We start from the raw sequence: 5,692 nt of genomic DNA on the forward strand, positions 1-5,692 counted from the left end.
GTTGTTACAGAGCCCACCAAAATCATAAATGTCACTTACTGTTCCTTTGTACTTTATTGTTAGTTTTCTAAATCTTGCTGGCATTTCTTTTCACACAGCAGAAGTGAATCCTAACAAATTTCACAACAGTGAGATTTGCCTTCTGTTTACACGTATAAATGTTTTGACACTGACACCATTAACACCAACAGTGTTACAGACAGATTCCCTCTTTAATTTACTAGCTTTACTTTTCTAGCCGCTTTCCTCTGGCCCCTATAAAAAAAAAAAAAACAGAAGCAGAGACAAAATTAAAAGAAGATTTTGTAAAGCAAGTAGGACAAATTAACCTCAAGCACTAGTATAAAAACTGTGTCAAACAAGGTTGACTTATTCAGGTTTTAGATTGAAATAACCCAAACTGTATTAGTTGAAAAATATACTGAGACAGCTCAGACATTCGGGAATGCAGTCCAGGAGACTCCTGGAGTGCATTGAAGATAATTTCTTAGTCCAGCTAATAGAGACCCCCACCCGAGGGGATGCAATACTGGACCTGACGGTCACTAATACAAGTGAGCTCATCAGTGACATCAAGATTGGAGGCAGTCTGGGCTGCAGGGATCACGTGATGGTGGAGTATAGGGACACTGCCCGGTTGTGTACGGAGGAAGTCAGGAAGGCCAAAGTGCAGTTGGAGCTGAGCTTGGCAAGGGAAGTGAAGACTAATAAGAAGGGCTTCTACAGGTATGTCAACCAGAAAAGGAAGGTTAAGGAGAACATACCCCCACTGATGGTTGAAAATGGTGACCTCGTATCAACAGACGAGGAGAAGACTGAGATACTTAACAACTTTTTTGCCTCAGTCTTCACCGATAGCTGCTCTCCTCACCCCTCTTTGGTTAATGGACAATAAGATGGTGACCAGGGGGGGAAACCCCCTCCCACTGTAGAGGAGGAACAGGTTCATGAGCACCTGAGGAACGTGAACATGCAATAAGTCTATGGGACCTGATGAGATGCATCCCAGAGTCCTGTGTGAATTGTCAGATGTAGTTGCCAAGCCACTCTCCATGACACTTGAAAAGTCATGGCAATCAGGAGAAATCCCTGGTGACTGGAAGAAGGGTAACATTGTGCCCATTTTTACGAAGGGTAGAAAAGACGACCCTGGGAACTACCGACCTGTCAGCCTCACCTCTGTGCCTGGGAAGATCATGGAACAGATCCTCCTAGAAGCTATGCTAAAGCACATGGAGGACGGGGAGGTGATTAGTGGCAGCCAGCAAGTCTTCATCAGGGGCAAGTCCTGCCTGACCAACCTAGTGGCTTTCTATGATGGGGTAACCATATCAGTGGACATGGGAAAACCAACAGATGTGATCTATCTGGACTTCTATAAAGCCTTTGACACAGTCCCCCACAACATCCTTCTCTCTAAATTGGAGAGATATGGATTTGATGGGTGGACTGTTTGGTGGATAAGAAACTGTTTGGATGGTTGTATTCAGAGAGTAGTGGTCAATGGCTACTCGAAGTCTAGATGAAGATCCGTGACAAGTGGTATTCCTCAAGGGTCCGTACTGGGACCAGTGCTGTTTATTATCATCATCAACAAACACCTGGAGGTGTTCAAGGCCAGGTTGGATAGGGCCTTTGGCATCCTGATCTAGTGGGACTTCTCCCTGCCCATTGCAGGGGGGTTGGAGCTAAATGATCTTTGAGGTCCCTTCCAACCCAAGCTATTCTACAATTCTATGATTCTGAACTGACTCATTCTCAGGACATAGAATCTACAAAAGACTACTGAATTGCCAATTAAAATTAGCTATCTATGGGCTAAACTCCATCCTGATGTAAATGATTCCTTTGTATGTATAGAGTAACAGAATGGTTGGGGTTGGAAGTGGCATCTTGTCTCATAAATAAGTATGGCTCTGATGTGTGGCTGAGGGAGGCCCTCTTGTTGAGTCACAAGGTTCAGGACAGACCCTCTTGCTTTCTAAGTTCTTCCTCAGATGGGAGCCAAGGTGCAGCTGGATCCGACCTTCATCCCGGACTTGGTCAATGATTTATGTCTAAAGGATTATGTGATTTTCCCTACGCCCTCTTTAGGAGGGTACTAGACGAAGATATATGAGTTAGCCACCAGTCAGAGCTAGTGTTACCTGTGAGAGTCCCCTCACGGACTGTCACCCATAGGTCAGCCTGTCAGAGCTCCCTCATGAGCTTTTCACTGACAAGTTAATACCTGGTGCCAGAGTGCCAAATGGGATGTCACCGGAGCAGTTAAAGAGTTTCATAATGCCTGTCAGAGCCCTCCCAAGGACTCTCACTGAGACAATTTTGCAATGCTGAAACAATATGTAACTTATTTAAATCAACAGATAAAACAAGCTTGGAGTTACCATTGATAAATCCATTTGCTGTGTTAGCGCTAGATGATTACAACTGGTTAACAATGATCATATATATATATAAGATATAACAATTGAAACTCAAGTTAGTAGTCATCATCCCGGGGAACGTCTGACAAAGTCAGAGCCCCAACTCTTACCAAAAAGGCATCCCTTCTGGAGGGGGCAGGAAAGAGGTCCAGGCCCATCAACCTGTCTGTCAGGTAAGGTGGTCATTTGATTCCTCCTCCCAAAAAAAGATTTTTCAGGTGCCAAATTTTATGGTTTGTAACACTCTTTAGCGCCTCTTGGCGAGGAGGGACTAAGTCAATTAGTATGTGTTGATTGGCTCTTGGTGAGGCCTGCTGTGTCATCAAAAGTGGGACTGGGCAGTTTGTCACACCCTCGGGGCGGGGAGCTCAGTACAATGTCTTTCTGTTCTTAAATAAAGCAACATCAGGCTCAGCCTCTACCTCACCCCAAGTTTCACTCAGCTGATTTGAGCGTTAGATCACCACCCAATCCATCTGTCTTATGAGATAAAGTTGTTCAAGTCGAATGACTCCCTTTTCCAAACTCACGGTGACTGCAGTATTTGGCACCCAGTAGCCCAAGCGAATTCATTGTCCCACAACCTCTGGAGATCATCTCGTCCAACCCTCCTGCTAAAGTGGGTTCACAGGAACAAGTCCAGGCGGGTTTTGAACATGTCCAGAGATGGAGATTCCACAACCTCTCTGGACAACCTGTTCCAGTGCTCTGTCACCCTCACAGGAAAGAAGTTTTTCCCTGTGTTCAGGTGGAACTTTCTGTGCTCCAGTTTGTGCCTGTTGTCCCTTGTCCTGTTGCCGGGCACCATTGAAAAGAGTCTGACCCCGTTCTCTTGACACCTGTCCTTTAGACGTTTATAAGCATTGATAAGATCCCCTCGCAGTCTTCTCTTCTCCAAGATAAACAGACCCAGGTCTCCCAGCCTTTCCTCATAAGAGAGATGCTCTGGTCCCCTCATCATCTTTGTCGCCCTCCATTGGACTCTCTCCAGTAGTTCCTTGTCTTTCTTGAGCTGGGGAGCCCAGAACCGGACAAATACTCCAGATGCGGCCTCACCAGGGCAGAGTAGAGTGGGAGGAGAACCTCCCTTGACCTGCTGGCCACACTCTTCTTAATGCACCCCAGGATACCATTGGCCTTCTTAGCCATGATGGCACATTGCTGGCTCCTGGTTAACTTATTGTCAACCAGGACTCCCAGGTCCTTCGCTGCAGAGCTGCTTTCCAGCACGTAAACCCCTAGCCTGTACTGGTACTCTGTCCCCTCATCCAGGTCATTGATGGATATGTTGAACAAGTCTGGGCCCAGTACTGACTCCTGGGGAACACCACTAGCTGCAGGCTTCCAACTAGACTCCATGCTGCCAATCACAACCCTCTGAGCTTTGCCAGCCAGGCAGTTCTCAATCCACCTCACTGTCCACTCATTTAACCCACACTTCATAAGTTTACTTATGAGGATGTTATGAGAGACAGCATCAAAGCCTTGCTGAAGTCAAGGTAGACAACATACACCTCATATACCCAGCCAGCCATGCCAACATGGAAGGCTATAAGATTGGTCAAGCATGATTTCCCCTTGGTGAATCCGTGTTGACCACTCCCGATAACCTTCTTTTCCTCCTGATGCTTGGAGATGACATTCAGAATGAGCAGTTTCATCTTCTTTCCAGGGATGGAGGTGAGGTTGACTGGCCTGTAGCTCTCGGCTCGTTCTTCATCTTGACCAGGCTAGACAGGAGCGAGCCTGGATGTGGGGCACTGGTGATTCAGAGAGGGTGTGCTGGAGAGGACCACCAGTACATCACCACACAGAAAGTGGGGGAGAACACACCTGGGGGTGCTAAGGGAGATACAGGCACTCTGGTGCTAGCTACTCCAGTGACCAGGAAATTGGGAACGAACTCTGTTCCCTCTAAGAGGGCTGAAGGCTCGGCAGCTCAGCTGAAGTGCATTTACACCAAGGCACGCAGCATGGGGAATAAGAAGGAGGAGTTGGAAGCTGTTGTAGGGCAAGGAGGCTATGATGTCGTTGCCATCACGGAAATGTGGTGGGATGACTCATATAACTGGAGTGCAGCTATGGTGGGGTACAAACTCTTCAGGTGGGACAGGAAGGGTAGGAGAGGAGATGGGGTAGCCCTCTTTGTAAGGGAGGACTTGGATACCGCTGAGCTGGATTGTGGCGATGAGATCGAGTGCCTGTGGGTTAAAATCAGAGGAGCCCACCAGAAGGTAGATTTTGTGATGGGAGCCTGTTACAGACCACCCAGCCAAGGAGAAGCAGCTGATGAGCTCTTCTATAAACAGCTGCGGTCAATCTCTAGATCAATGCCTCTCATCCTTGTGGGAGACTTCAGTCTTCCAGATATCTGCTGGAAGTACAATACAACAGAAAGGAAGAAGTCTAGGAGGTTCCTGGAGTGCGTGGAAGACAACTTCCTTGAACAGCTGGTGAATGAACCGACAAGGGAGGGTGCCCTCCTGGACCTGCTGTTTGTGAACAGAGAAGGCCTTGTAGGGGATGTGGCAGTAGGAGGACACCTAGGACTCAGTGATCATGAGATGATAGGGTTTTCTGTTCTAGGTGAAGTGAAGAGGGTGGTTAGCAGGACAGTAGCACTAAACTTGCAGAGGGCAGACTTTGGACTGTTCAGGAGGCTGGTCGGAAAAGTCCCATGGGAGACAATCCTTAAGGGCAAGGGAGCCCACGAGGGCTGGGAGCTCTTCAAAAAGGAAATCCTAGCAGCTCAGGAGAAAGCCATCCCCATGTTCTGGAAAAAGAGCCAGCAGGGGAAAAAAAACAGCTTGGTTGAGCAGGGAGATCTTGGGAGATATCAAAAAGAAGAGAAATGTTTATGGGCTTTGGAAGAAGGGACAGGCGTCTTGGGTGGACTACAGGAGGGAAGTAAGATCGTGCAGGGAAAAAATCAGGAGGGCTAAGGCCCAACTAGAAATTAGATTGGCAAAGTCTGTGAAAGATAACAAAAAAACTTTCTATAAATATTTTAACAATAACAGGAGGACTAGGGAGACCATATAGTCACTATTGGATGCAAAAGGAACAACAGTGACAGGGAATGAGGAAAAGGCTGAGGTACTTAATGCCTTCTTTGCCTCAGTCTTCAATTGTAAAGAAAGTTGTTCCCTCTGTGTACAAACCCAGGAGTTAGAGGAGCATAATGAGTCTCCCATGATCCAAGAGGAGGTGGTCAGAGCCTTGCTTGCCCGACTAGACACCCACAAGTCTATGGGGCCAGATGGGAT

This window comes from Phaenicophaeus curvirostris (genome assembly GCF_032191515.1).
Source record: "Phaenicophaeus curvirostris isolate KB17595 chromosome W unlocalized genomic scaffold, BPBGC_Pcur_1.0 scaffold_34, whole genome shotgun sequence".
In the NCBI taxonomy this organism is placed as follows: domain Eukaryota; kingdom Metazoa; phylum Chordata; class Aves; order Cuculiformes; family Cuculidae; genus Phaenicophaeus; species Phaenicophaeus curvirostris.